Source organism: Delphinus delphis, chromosome 5 (assembly GCF_949987515.2).
Source record: "Delphinus delphis chromosome 5, mDelDel1.2, whole genome shotgun sequence".
Lineage (NCBI taxonomy): Eukaryota > Metazoa > Chordata > Mammalia > Artiodactyla > Delphinidae > Delphinus > Delphinus delphis.
The window spans coordinates 632,709-647,305 of record NC_082687.1 but is presented as its reverse complement, the minus strand read 5'-3'; positions in this window follow the sequence as shown (position 1 = coordinate 647,305).

Below are 14,597 nucleotides of genomic sequence, written 5' to 3'. Positions count from 1 at the left end.
GGTTAGTGTTAGCGTATGGGTTAGGATTAGGGGACGGGTGAGGGTCAGGCTTCGGGGAAGCGTTAGGGTTATGGTTCGGGCTAGGGTTAGGGTTAGGGGACGGGGACGGTTTAGGGTCCAGGTTAGGGTACGGTAACGCTTTAGGGGGAGCGTGCGTGTGAGGGCGCGGGTTAGTGTTAGCGTACGGGTTAGGATTAGGGGACGGGTGAGGGTCAGGCTTCGGGGAAGGGTTAGGGTTAGGGATCTGGCTATGGTTAGGGTTAGGGGACGGGGACCGTTTAGGGTCCAGGTGAGGGTACGGCAACGCTTTAGGGGGAGCGTGGGTGTGAGGGCGTGGGTTAGTGTTAGCGTACGGGTTAGGATTAGGGGACGGGTGAGGGTCAGGCTTCGGGGAAGTGTTAGGGTTAGGGTTCGGGCTAGGGTTAGGGTTAGGGGACGGGGACGGTTTAGGGTCCAGGTGAGGGTACGGCAACGCTTTAGGGGGAGCGTGCGTGTGAGGGCGAGGGTTAGTGTTAGCGTACGGGTTAGGATTAGGGGACGGATGAGGGTCAGGCTTCGGGGAAGGGTTAGGGTTAGGGTTCGGGCTAGGGTTAGGGTTCGGGGACGGGGACGGTTTAGGGTCCAGGTGAGGGTACGGCAACGCTTTAGGGGGAGCGTGCGTGTGAGGGCGCGGGTTAGTGTTAGCGTACGGGTTAGGATTAGGGGACGGGTGAGGGTCAGGCTTCGGGGAAGGGTTGGGTTTAGGGTTCGGGCTAGGGTTAGGGTTAGGGGATGGGGACGGTTTAGGGTCCAGGTAAGAGTACGGCAACGCTTTAAGGGGAGCGTGCGTGTGAGCACGAGGGTTAGTGTTAGCGTACGTGTTAGGTTTAGGGAACGGGTGAGGGTCAGGCTTCGTGGAAGGGTTAGGGTTAGGGTTCGGGCTAGGGTTAGGGTTAGGGGACGGGGACGGTTTAGGGTCCAGGTGAGGGTACGGCAACGCTTTAGGGGGAGCGTGCGTGTGAGGGCGAGGGTTAGTGTTAGCTTACGGGTTAGGATTAGGGGACGGGTGAGGGTCAGGCTTCGGGGAAGGGTTAGGGTTAGGGTTCGGGATAGGGTTAGGGTTAGGGGACGGGGACGGTTTAGGGTCCAGGTGAGTGTACGGCAACGCTTTAGGGGGAGCGTGCGTGTGAGGGCGCGGGTTAGTGTTAGCGTACGGGTTAGGATTAGGGGACGAGTGAGGGTCAGGCTTCGGGGAAGGGTTAGGGTTATGGTTCGGGCTAGGGTTAGGGTTAGGGGACGGGGACGGTTTAGGGTCCAGGTGAGGGTACGGCAACGCTTTAGGGGGAGCGTGCGTGTGAGGTCGCGGGGTAGTGTTAGCGTACGGGTTAGGATTATGGGACGGGTGAGGGTCAGGCTTCGGGGAAGGCTTAGGGTTAGGGTTCGGGCTAGGGATAGGGTAAGGTGACGGGGACGTTTTAGGGTCCAGGTGAGGGTACGGCAATGCTTTAGGGGGAGCGTGCGTGTGAGGGCGCGGGTTAGTGTTAGCGTACGGGTTAGGATTAGGGGACGGGTGAGGGTCAGGCTTCGGGGTAGGGTTACGGTTCGGGCTAGGGTTAGGGTTAGGGGACGGGGATGGTTTAGGGTCCAGGTGAGGGTACGGCAACGCTTTAGGGGGAGCGTGCATGTGAGGGCGTCGGTTAGTGTTAGCGTATGGGTTAGGATTAGGGGACGGGTGAGGGTCAGGCTTCGGGGAAGCGTTAGGGTTAGGGTTTGGGCTAGGGTTAGGGTTAGGGGACGGGGACGGTTTAGGGTCCAGGTGAGGGTACGGTAACGCTTTAGGGGGAGCGTGCGTGTGAGGGCGCGGGTTAGTGTTAGCGTACGGGTTAGGATTAGGGGACGGGTGAGGGTCAGGCTTCGGGGAAGGGTTAGGGTTAGGGTTCGGGCTAGGGTTAGGGTTAGGGGTCGGGTACGGTTTAGGGTCCAGGTGAGGGTACGGCAACGCTTTAGGGGGAGCGTGCGTGTGAGGGCGCGGGTTAGTGTTAGCGTACGGGTTAGGATTAGGGGACGGATAAGGGTCAGGCTTCGGGGAAGGGTTAGGGTTAGGGTTCGGGCTAGGGTTAGGGTTAGGGGACGGGGACGGTTTAGGGTCCAGGTGAGGGTACGGCAACGCTTTAGGGGGAGCGTGCGTGTGAGGGCGTGGGTTAGTGTTAGCGTACGGGTTAGGATTAGGGGACGGGTGAGGGTCAGGCTTCTGGGAAGGGTTAGGTTTAGGGTTCGGGCTAGGGTTAGTGTTAGAGGATGGGGAAGGTTTAGGGTCCAGGTAAGAGTACGGCAACGCTTTAAGGGGAGCGTGCGTGTGAGCACGAGGGTTAGTGTTAGCGTACGTGTTAGGTTTAGGGAACGGGTGAGGGTCAGGCTTCGTGGAAGGGTTAGGGTTAGGGTTCGGGCTAGGGTTAGGGTTAGGGGACGGGGACGGTTTAGGGTCCAGGTGAGGGTACGGCAACGCTTTAGGGGAAGCGTGCGTGTGAGGGCGCGGGGTAGTGTTAGCGTACGGGTTAGGATTAGGGGACGGGTGAGGGTCAGGCTTCGGGGAATGGTTAGGGTTATGGTTCGGGCTAGGGTTAGGGTTAGGGGACGGGGACGGTTTAGGGTCCAGGTGAGGGTACGGCAACGCTTTAGGGGGAGCGTGCGTGTGAGGGTGCGGGTTAGTGTTAGCGTACGGGTTAGGATTAGGGGACGGGGGAGGGTCAGGCTTCGGGGAAGGGTTAGGGTTAGGGTTCGGGCTAGGGTTAGGGTTAGGGGACGGGGACGGTTTAGGGTCCAGGTGAGTGTACGGCAACGCTTTAGGGGGAGCGTGCGTGTGAGGGCGCGGGTTAGTGTTAGCGTACGGGTTAGAATTAGGGGACGGGTGAGGGTCAGGCTTCGGGGAAGTGTTAGGGTTAGGGTTCGGGCTAGGGTTAGGGTTAGGGGACGGGGACGGTTTAGGGTCCAGGTGAGGGTACGGCAACGCTTTAGGGGGAGCGTAGTTGTGAGGGCGCGGGTTAGTGTTAGCGTACGGGTTAGGATTAGGGGACGGGTGAGGGTCAGGCTTCGGGGAAGTGTTAGGGTTAGGGTTCGGGCTACGGTTAGGGTTAGGGGACGGGGACGGTTTAGGGTCCAGGTGAGGGTACGGCAACGCTTTAGGCGGAGCGAGCGTGTGAGGGCGCGGGTTAGTGTTAGCGTACGGGTGAGGATTAGGGGACGTGTGAGGGTCAGGCTTCGGGGAAGGGTTAGGGTTAGGGTTCGGGCTAGGGTTAGGGTTAGGACCGGGGACGGTTTAGGGTCCAGGTGAGGGTACGGCAACGCTTTCGGGGGAGCGTGCGTGTGAGGGCGCGGGTTAGTGTTAGCGTACGGGTTAGGATTAGGGGACGGGTGAGGGTCAGGCTTCGGGGAAGTGTTAGGGTTAGGGTTCGGGCTAGGGTTAGGGTTAGGGGACGGGGACGGTTTAGGGTCCAGGTGAGGGTACGGCAACGCTTTAGGCAGAGCGAGCGTGTGAGGGCGCAGGTTAGTGTTAGCGTACGGGTGAGGATTAGGGGACGTGTGAGGGTCAGGCTTCGGCGAAGGGTTAGGTTTAGGGTTCGGGCTAGGGTTAGGGTTAGGGGACGGGGACGGTTTAGGGTCCAGGTGAGGGTACGGCAACGATTTAGGGGGAGCGTGCGTGTGAGGGCGCGGGTTAGTGTTAGCGTGCGGGTTAGGATTAGGGGACGTGTGAGTGTCAGGCTTCGGGGAAGGGTTAGGGTTAGGGTTCGGGCTAGGGTTAGGGTTAGGGGACGGGGACGGTTTAGGGTCCAGGTGAGGGTACGGCAACGCTTTAGGGGCAGCGTGCGTGTGAGGGCGCGGGTTAGTGTTAGCGTACGGGTTAGGATTAGGGGATGGGTGAGGGTCAGGCTTCGGGGAAGGGTTAGGGTTAGGGTTCGGGCTAGGGTTAGGGTTAGGACCGGGGACGGTTTAAGGTCCAGGTGAGGGTACGGCAACGCTTTAGGGGGAGCGTGCGTGTGAGGGCGCGGGTTAGTGTTAGCGTGCGGGTTAGGATTAGGGGACGGGGGAGGGTCAGGCTTCGGGGAAGGGTTAGGGTTAGGGTTCGGGCTAGGGTTAGGGTTAGGGGACGGGGACGGTTTAGAGTCCAGGTGAGGGTACGGCAACGCTTTAGGGGGAGCGTGCGTGTGAGGGTGCGGGTTAGTGTTAGCGTACGGGTTAGGATTAGGGGACGGGGGAGGGTCAGGCTTCGGGGAAGGGTTAGGGTTAGGGTTCGGGCTAGGGTTAGGGTTAGGGGACGGGGACGGTTTAGGGTCCAGGTGAGGGTACGGCAACGCTTTAGGGGGAGCGTGCGTGTGAGGGCGCGCGTTAGTGTTAGCGTACGGCTTAGGATTAGGGGACCGTTGAGGGTCAGGCTTCGGGGAAGGGTTAGGGTTAGGGTTCGGGCTAGGGTTAGGTTTAGGGGATGGGGACGGTTTAGGGTCGAGGTGAGGGTACGGCAACGCTTTAGGGGGAGCGTGCGTGTGAGGCCGCGGGTTAGTGTTAGCGTACGGGTTAGGATTAGGGTACGGGTGAGGGTCAGGCTTCGGGGAAAGGTTAGGGTTAGGGTTCGGGCTAGGGTTAGGGTTAGGGGACGGGGACGGTTTAGGGTCCAGGTGAGGCTACGGCAACGCTTTAGGGGGAGCGTGCATGTGAGGGGGCGGGTTAGTGTTAGCGTACGGTTTAGGATTAGGGGACGGGTGAGGGTCAGGCTTCGGGGAAGTGTTAGGGTTAGGGTTCGGGCTAGGGTTAGGGTTAGGGGACGGGGACGGTTTAGGGTCCAGGTGAGGGTACGGCAACGCTTTAGGGGGAGCGTGCGTGTGAGGGCGAGGGTTAGTGTTAGCGTACGGGTTAGGATTAGGGGACGGATGAGGGTCAGGCTTCAGGGAAGTGTTAGGGTTAGGGTTCGGGCTAGGGTTAGGGTTAGGGGACGGGGACGGTTTAGGGTCCAGGTGAGGGTACGGCAACGCTTTAGGGGGAGCGTGCGTGTGAGGGCGCGGGTTAGTGTTAGCGTACGGGTTAGGATTAGGGGACGGGTGAGGGTCAGGCTTCGGGGAAGGGTTAGGTTTAGGGTTCGGGCTAGGGTTAGGGTTAGGGGATGGGGACGGTTTAGGGTCCAGGTAAGAGTACGGCAACGCTTTAAGGGGAGCGTGCGTGTGAGCACGAGGGTTAATGTTAGCGTACGTGTTAGGTTTAGGGAACGGGTGAGGGTCAGGCTTCGTGGAAGGGTTAGGGTTAGGGTTCGGGCTAGGGTTAGGGTTAGGGGACGGGGACGGTTTAGGGTCCAGGTGAGGGTACGGCAACGCTTTAGGGGGAGCGTGCATGTGAGGGCGAGGGTTAGTGTTAGCTTACGGGTTAGGATTAGGGGACGGGTGAGGGTCAGGCTTCGGGGAAGGGTTAGGGTTAGGGTTCGGGATAGGGTTAGGGTTAGGGGACGGGGACGGTTTAGGGTCCAGGTGAGTGTACGGCAACGCTTTAGGGGGAGCGTGCGTGTGAGGGCGCGGGTTAGTGTTAGCGTACGGGTTAGGATTAGGGGACGGGTGAGGGTCAGGCTTCGGGGAAGGGTTAGGGTTAGGGTTAGGGGACGGGGACGGTTTAGGGTCCAGGTGAGGGTACGGCAACGTTTTAGGGGAAGCGTGCGTGTGAGGGCGCGGGGTAGTGTTAGCGTACGGGTTAGGATTAGGGGACGGGTGAGGGTCAGGCTTCGGGGAAGGGTTAGGGTTATGGTTCGGGCTAGGGTTAGGGTTAGGGGACGGGGACGGTTTAGGGTCCAGGTGAGGGTACGGCAACGCTTTAGGGGGAGCGTGCGTGTGAGGGCGTGGGGTAGTGTTAGCGTACGGGTTAGGATTATGGGACGGGTGAGGGTCAGGCTTCGGGGAAGGCTTAGGGTTAGGGTTCGGGCTAGGGATAGGGTAAGGTGACGGGGACGTTTTAGGGTCCAGGTGAGGGTACGGCAACGCTTTAGGGGGAGCGTGCGTGTGAGGGCGTGGGTTAGTGTTAGCGTACGGGTTAGGATTAGGGGACGGGTGAGGGTCAGGCTTCGGGGTAGGGTTACGGTTCGGGCTAGGGTTAGGGTTAGGGGACGGGGATGGTTTAGGGTCCAGGTGAGGGTACGGCAACGCTTTAGGGGGAGCGTGCATGTGAGGGCGTGGGTTAGTGTTAGCGTATGTGTTAGGATTAGGGGACGGGTGAGGGTCAGGCTTCGGGGAAGCGTTAGGGTTAGGGTTCGGGCTAGGGTTAGGTTTAGGGGACGGGGACGGTTTAGGGTCCAGGTGAGGGTACGGTAACGCTTTAGGGGGAGCGTGCGTGTGAGGGCGCGGGTTAGTGTTAGCGTTCGGGTTAGGATTAGTGGATGGGTGAGGGTCAGGCTTCGGGGAAGGGTTAGGGTTAGGGTTCGGGCTAGGGTTAGTGTTAGGGGTCGGGGACGGTTTAGGGTCCAGGTGAGGGTACGGCAACGCTTTAGGGGGAGCGTGCGTGTGAGGGCGCGGGTTAGTGTTAGCGTACGGGTTAGGATTAGGGGACGGATGAGGGTCAGGCTTCGGGGAAGGGTTAGGGTTAGGGTTCGGTCTAGGGTTAGGGTTAGGGGACGGGGACGGTTTAGGGTCCAGGTGAGGGTACGGCAACGCTTTAGGGGGAGCGTGCGTGTGAGGGCGCGGGTTAGTGTTAGCGTACGGGTTAGGATTAGGGGACGGGTGAGGGTCAGGCTTCGGGGAAGGGTTAGGTTTAGGGTTCGGGCTAGGGTTAGGGTTAGGGGATGGGGACGGTTTAGTGTCCAGGTAAGAGTACGGCAACGCTTTAAGGGGAGCGTGCGTGTGAGCACGAGGGTTAGTGTTAGCGTACGTGTTAGGTTTAGGGAACGGTTGAGGGTCAGGCTTCGTGGAAGGGTTAGGGTTAGGGTTCGGGCTAGGGTTAGGGTTAGGGGACGGGGCGGTTTAGGGTCCAGGTGAGGGTACGGCAACGCTTTAGGGGAAGCGTGCGTGTGAGGGCGCGGGGTAGTGTTAGCGTACGGGTTAGGATTAGGGGACGGGTGAGGGTCAGGCTTCGGGGAAGGGTTAGGGTTAGGGTTCGGGCTAGGGTTAGGGTTAGGGGACGGGGACGGTTTAGGGTCCAGGTGAGGGTACGGCAACGCTTTAGGGGGAGCGTGCGTGTGAGGGCGCGGGTTAGTTTTAGCGTACGGGTTAGGATTAGGGGACGGGTGAGGGTCAGGCTTCGGGGAAGGGTTAGGGTTAGGGTTAGGGGACGGGGACGGTTTAGGGTCCCGGTGAGGGTACGGCAACGCTTTAGGCGGAGCGAGCGTGTGAGGGCGCGGGTTAGTGTTAGCGTACGGGTGAGGATTAGGGGACGTGTGAGGGTCAGGCTTCGGGGAAGGGTTAGGGTTAGGGTTCGGGCTAGGGTTAGGGTTAGGGGACGGGGACGGCTTAGGGTCCAGGTGAGGGTACGGCAACGCTTTAGGGGGAGCGTGCGTGTGAGGGCGCGGGTTAGTGTTAGCGTACGGGTTAGGATTAGGGGATGGGTGAGGGTCAGGCTTCGGGGAAGGCTTAGGGTTAGGGTTCGGGCTAGGGATAGGGTAAGGTGACGGGGACGGTTTAGGGTCCAGGTGAGGGTACGGCAACGCTTTACGGAGAGCGTGCGTGTGAGGGCGCGGGTTAGTGTTAGCGTACGGGTTAGGATTAGGGGACGGGTGAGGGTCAGGCTTCAGGGAAGTGTTAGGGTTAGGGTTCGGGCTAGGGTTAGGGTTAGGGGACGGGGACGGTTTAGGGTCTAGGTGAGGGTACGGCAACGCTTTAGGCAGAGCGAGCGTGTGAGGGCGCGGGTTAGTGTTAGCGTACGGGTGAGGATTAGGGGACGTGTGAGGGTCAGGCTTCGGCGAAGGGTTAGGTTTAGGGTTCGGGCTAGGGTTAGGGTTAGGGGACGGGGACGGTTTAGGGTCCAGGTGAGGGTACGGCAACGATTTAGGGGGAGCGTGCGTGTGAGGGCGCGGGTTAGTGTTAGCGTACGGGTTAGGATTAGGGGACGTGTGAGGGTCAGGCTTCGGGGAAGGGTTAGGAATAGGGTTCGGGCTAGGGTTAGGGTTAGGGGATGGGGACGGTTTAGGGTCCAGGTGAGGGTACGGCAACGCTTTAGGGGCAGCGTGCGTGTGAGGGCGCGGGTTAGTGTTAGCGTACGGGTTAGGATTAGGGGACGGGTGAGGGTCAGGCTTCGGGGAAGGGTTAGGGTTAGGGTTCGGGCTAGGGTTAGGGTTAGGACCGGGGACGGTTTAAGGTCCAGGTGAGGGTACGGCAACGCTTTAGGGGGAGCGTGCATTGAGGGCGCGGGTTAGTGTTAGCGTACGGGTTAGGATTAGGGGACGGGGGAGGGTCAGGCTTCGGGGAAGGGTTAGGGTTAGGGTTCGGGCTAGGGTTAGGGTTAGGGGACGGGGACGGTTTAGAGTCCAGGTGAGGGTACGGCAACGCTTTAGGGGGAGCGTGCGTGTGAGTGTGCGGGTTAGTGTTAGCGTACGGGTTAGGATTAGGGTACGGGGGAGGGACAGGCTTCGGGGAAGGGTTAGGGTTAGGGTTCGGGCTAGGGTTAGGGTTAGGGGACGGGGACGGTTTAGGGTCCAGGTGAGTGTACGGCAACGCTTTAGGGGGAGCGTGCGTGTGAGGGCGCGGGTTAGTGTTAGCGTACGGGTTAGGATTAGGGGACGGGTGAGGGTCAGGCTTCGGGGAAGGGTTAGGGTTAGGGTTCGGGCTAGGGTTAGGGTTAGGGGACGGGGACGGTTTAGGGTCCAGGTGAGGGTACGGCATCGCTTTAGGGGGAGCGTGCTTGTGAGGGCGCGGGTTAGTGTTAGCGTACGGGTTAGGATTAGGGGACGGGTGAGGGTCAGGCTTCGGGGAAGGGTTAGGGTTAGGGTTCGGGCTAGGGTTAGGGTTAGGGGACGGGGACGGTTTAGGGTCCAGGTGAGGGTAAGGCAACGCTTTAGGGGGAGCGTGTGTGTGAGGGCGTGGGTTAGTGTTAGCGTACGGGTTAGGATTAGGGGACGGGTGAGGGTCAGGCTTCGGGGAAGGGTTAGGGTAAGGGTTCGGGCTAGGGTTAGGGTTAGGGGACGGGGACGGTTTAGGGTCCAGGTGAGGGTACGGCAACGCTTTAGGGTGAGCGTGCGTGTGAGGGCGCGGGTTAGTGTTAGCGTACGAGTTAGGATTAGGGGACGGGTGAGGGTCAGGCTTCGGGGAAGGGTTAGGGTTAGGGTTCGGGCTAGGGTTAGGGTTAGGGGACGGGGACGGTTTAGGGTCCAGGTGAGGGTTCGGCAACGCTTTAGGGGGAGCGTGCATGTGAGAGCGCGGGTTAGTGTTAGCGTACGGGTTAGGATTAGGGGACGGGTGAGGGTCAGGCTTCACGGAACGGTTAGGGTTATGGTTCGGGCTAGGGTTAGGGTTAGGGGACGGGGACGGTTTAGGGTCCAGGTGAGGGTACGGCAACGCTTTAGGGGGAGCGTGCGTGTTAGGGCGCAGGTTAGTGTTAGCGTACGGGTTAGGATTAGGGGACGGGTGAGGGTCAGGCTTCGGGGAAGTGCTAGGGTTAGGGTTCGGGCTAGGGTTAGGGTTAGGGGACGGGGACGGTTTAGGGTCCAGGTGAGGGTACGGCAACGCTTTAGGGGGAGCGTGCGTGTGAGGGCGCGCGTTAGTTTTAGCGTACGGCTTAGGATTAGGGGACCGTTGAGGGTCAGGCTTCGGGGAAGGGTTAGGGTTAGGGTTCGGGCTAGGGTTAGGTTTAGGGGATGGGGACGGTTTAGGGTCCAGGTGAGGGTACGGCAACGCTTTAGGGGGAGCGTGCGTGTGAGGGCGCGGGTTAGTGTTAGCGTACGGGTTAGGATTAGGGGACGGGTGAGGGTCAGGCTTCGGGGAAGGGTTAGGGTTAGGGTTCGGGTAGGGTTAGGGTTAGGGGACGGGGACGGTTTAGGGTCCAGGTGAGGCTACGGCAACGCTTTAGGGGGAGCGTGCATGTGAGGGGGCGGGTTAGTGTTAGCGTACGGTTTAGGATTAGGGGACGGGTGATGGTCAGGCTTCGGGGAAGTGTTAGTGTTAGGGTTCGGAGTAGGGTTAGGGTTAGGGGACGGGGACGGTTTAGGGTCCAGGTGAGGGTACGGCAATGCTTTAGGGGGAGCGTGCATGTGAGGGGGCGGGTTAGTGTTAGCGTACGGGTTAGGATTAGGGGAAAGGTGAGGGTCAGCCTTCGGGGAAGGGTTAGGGTTAGGGTTCGGGCTAGGGTTAGGGTTAGGGGACGGGGACGGTTTAGGGTCCAGGTGAGGGTACGGCAACGCTTTAGGCGGAGCGTGCGTGTGAGGGCGCGGGTTAGTGTTAGCGTACGGGTTAGGATTAGGGGACGTGTGAGGGTCAGGCTTCGCGGAACGGTTAGGGTTAGGGTTCGGGCTAGGGTTAGGGTTAGGACCGGGGACGGTTTAGGGTCCAGGTGAGGGTACGGCAACGCTTTAGGGGGAGCGTGCGTGTGAGGGCGCGGGTTAGTGTTAGAGTACGGGTTAGGATTAGGGGACGGGGGAGGGTCAGGCTTCGGGGAAGTGTTAGGGTTAGGGTTCGGGCTAGGGTTAGGGTTAGGGGACGGGGACGGTTTAGGGTCCAGGTGAGGGTACGGCAATGCTTTAGGCAGAGCGAGCTTGTGAGGGCGCGGGTTAGTGTTAGCGTACGGGTGAGGATTAGGGGACGTGTGAGGGTCAGGCTTCGGCGAAGGCTTAGGGTTAGGGTTCGGGCTAGGGTTAGGGTTAGGGGACGGGGACGGTTTAGGATCCAGGTGAGGGTACGGCAACGCTTTAGGGGGAGCGTGCGTGTGAGGGCGCGGGTTAGTGTTAGCGTACGGGTTAGGATTAGGGGACGTGTGAGTGTCAGGCTTCGGGGAAGGGTTAGGGTTAGAGTTCGGGCTAGGGTTAGGGTTAGGACCGGGGACGGTTTAAGGTCCAGGTGAGGGTACGGCAACGCTATAGGGGGAGCGTGCGTGTGAGGGCGTGGGTTAGTGTTAGCGTACTGGTTAGGATTAGGGGACGGGGGAGGGTCAGGCTTCGGGGAAGGGTTAGGGTTAGGGTTCGGGCTAGGGTTAGGGTTAGGGAACGGGGACGGTTTAGGGTCCAGGTGAGGGTACGGCAACGCTTTAGGGGGAGCGTGCGTGTGAGGGCGCGGGTTAGTGTTAGCGTACGGGTTAGGATTAGGGGACGTGTGAGGGTCAGGCTTCGGGGAAGGGTTAGGGTTAGGGTTCGGGCTAGGGTTAGGGTTAGGGGATGGGGACAGTTTAGGGTCCAGGTGAGGGTACGGCAACGCTTTAGGGGGAGCGTGCGTGTGAGGGCGCGGGTTAGTGTTAGCGTACTGGTTAGGATTAGGGGACGGGTGAGGGTCAGTCTTCGGGGAAGGGTTAGGGTTAGGGTTCGGGCTAGGGTTAGGGTTAGGGGATGGGGACGGTTTAGGGTCCAGGTGAGGGTACGGCAACGCTTTAGGGGGAGCGTGCGTGTGAGGGCGCGGGTTAGTGTTAGCGTACGGGTTAGGATTAGGGGACGGGTGAGGGTCAGGCTTCGGGGAAGGGTTAGGGTTAGGTACGGTCTAGGGTTAGGGTTAGGACCGGGGACGGTTTAGGGTCCAGGTGAGGGTACGGCAACGCTTTAGGGGGAGCGTGCGTGTGAGGGCGCGGGTTAGTGTTAGCGTACGGGTTAGGATTAGGGGACGGGGGAGGGTCAGGCTTCGGGGAAGGGTTAGGGTTAGGGTTCGGGCTAGGGGTAGGGTTAGGGGACGGGGACGGTTTAGGGTCCAGGTGAGGGTACGGCAACGCTTTAGGGGGAGCGTGCGTGTGAGGGTGCGGGTTAGTGTTAGCGTACGGGTTAGGATTAGGGGACGTGTGAGGGTCAGGCTTCGGGGAAGGGTTAGGGTTAGGTTTCGGGCTAGGGTTAGGGTTAGGGGATGGGGACGGTTTAGGGTCCAGGTGAGGGTACGGCAACGCTTTAGGGGGAGCGTGCGTGTGAGGGCGCGGGTTAGTGTTAGCGTACGGGTTAGGATTAGGGGACGGGTGAGGGTCAGGCTTCGGGGAAGGGTTAGGGTTAGGGTTCGGTCTAGGGTTAGGGTTAGGGGACGGGGACGGTTTAGGGTCCAGGTGAGGGTACGGCAATGCTTTAGGGGGAGCGTGCGTGTGAGGGCGCGGGTTAGTGTTAGCGTACGGGTTAGGATTAGGGGACGTGTGAGGGTAATGCTTCGGGGAAGGGTTAGGGTTAGGGTTCGGGCTAGGGTTAGGGTTAGGGGATGGGGACGGTTTAGGGACCAGGTAAGGGTACGGCAACGCTTTAGGGGGAGCGTGCGTGTGAGGGCGCGGGTTAGTGTTAGCGCACGGGTTAGGATTAGGGGACGGGTGAGGGTCAGGCTTCGGGGAAGTGTTAGGGTTAGGGTTCGGGCTAGGGTTAGGGTTAGGACCGGGGACGGTTTAGGGTCCAGGTGAGGGTACGGCAACGCTTTGGGGGAGCGTGCTTGTGAGGGCGCAGGTTAGTGTTAGCGTACGGGTTAGGATTAGGGGACGGGTGAGGGTCAGGCTTCGGGGAAGGGTTAGGGTTAGGGTTCGGGCTAGGGTTAGGGTTAGGGGACGGGGACGGTTTAGGGTCCAGGTGAGGGTACGGCAACGCTTTAGGGGGAGCGTGCGTGTGAGGGCGCGGATTAGTGTTAGCGTACGGTTTAGGATTAGGGGACGGGTGAGGGTCAGGCTTCGGGGAAGGGTTAGGGTAAGGGTTCGGGCTAGGGTTAGGGTTAGGGGACGGGGACGGTTTAGGGTCCAGGTGAGGGTACGGCAACGCTTTAGGGTGAGCGTGCGTGTGAGGGCGCGGGTTAGTGTTAGCGTACGGGTTAGGATTAGGGGACGGGTGAGGGTCAGGCTTCGGGGAAGGGTTGGGTTAGGGTTCGGGCTAGGGTTAGGGTTAGGGGACGGGGACGGTTTAGGGTCCAGGTGAGGGTACGGCAACGCTTTAGGGGGAGCGTGCATGTGAGGGCGCGGGTTAGTGTTAGCGTACGGGTTAGGATTAGGGGACGGGTGAGGGTCAGGCTTCGCGGAACGGTTAGGGTTAGGGTTCGGGCTAGGGTTAGGGTTAGGGGACGGGGACGGTTTAGGGTCCAGGTGAGGGTACGGCAACGCTTTAGGGGGAGCGTGCGTGTTAGGGCGCAGGTTAGTGTTAGCGTACGGGTTAGGATTAGGGGACGGGTGAGGGTCAGGCTTCGGGGAAGTGCTAGGGTTAGGGTTCGGGCTAGGGTTAGGGTTAGGGGACGGGGACGGTTTAGGGTCCAGGTGAGGGTACGGCAACGCTTTAGGGGGAGCGTGCGTGTGAGGGCGCGCGTTAGTGTTAGCGTACGGCTTAGGATTAGGGGACCGTTGAGGGTCAGGCTTCGGGGAAGGGTTAGGGTTAGGGTTCGGGCTAGGGTTAGGGTTAGGGGACGGGGACGGTTTAGGGTCCAGGTGAGGGTACGGCAACGCTTTAGGGGGAGCGTGCGTGTGAGGGCGCGGGTTAGTGTTAGCGTACGGGTTAGGATTAGGGGACGGGTGAGGGTCAGGCTTCGGGGAAGGGTTAGGGTAAGGGTTCGGGCTAGGGTTAGGGTTAGGGGACGGGGACGGTTTAGGGTCCAGGTGAGGGTACGGCAACGCTTTAGGGAGAGCGTGCGTGTGAGGGCGCGGGTTAGTGTTAGCGTACGGGTTAGGATTAGGGGACGGGTGAGGGTCAGGCTTCGGGGAAGGGTTGGGTTAGGGTTCGCGCTAGGGTTAGGGTTAGGGGACGGGGACGGTTTAGGGTCCAGGTGAGGGTACGGCAACGCTTTAGGGGGAGCGTGCATGTGAGGGCGCGGGTTAGTGTTAGCGTACGGGTTAGGATTAGGGGACGGGTGAGGGTCAGGCTTCGCGGAACGGTTAGGGTTAGGGTTCGGGCTAGGGTTAGGGTTAGGGGACGGGGACGGTTTAGGGTCCAGGTGAGGGTACGGCAACGCTTTAGGGGGAGCGTGCGTGTTAGGGCGCAGGTTAGTGTTAGCGTACAGGTTAGGATTAGGGGACGGGTGAGGGTCATGCTTCGGGGAAGTGCTAGGGTTAGGGTTCAGGCTAGGGTTAGGGTTAGGGGACGGGGACGGTTTAGGGTCCAGGTGAGGGTACGGCAACGCTTTAGGGGGAGCGTGCGTGTGAGGGCGCGCGTTAGTGTTAGCGTACGGCTTAGGATTAGGGGACCGTTGAGGGTCAGGCTTCGGGGAAGGGTTAGGGTTAGGGTTCGGGCTAGGGTTAGGGTTAGGGGACGGGGACGGTTTAGGGTCCAGGTGAGGGTACGGCAACGCTTTAGGGGGAGCGTGCGTGTGAGGGCGCGGGTTAGTGTTAGCGTACGGGTTAGGATTAGGGGACGGGTGAGGGTCAGGCTTCGGGGAAGGGTTAGTGTTAGGGTTCGGGCTAGGCTTAGGTTTAGGGGATGGGGACGGTTTAGAGTCCAAGTGAGGGTACGGCAACGCTTTAGGGGGAGCGTGCGTGTGAGGGTGCGGGTTAGTGTTAGCGTACGGGTTAGGATTAGGGGACGGGTGAGG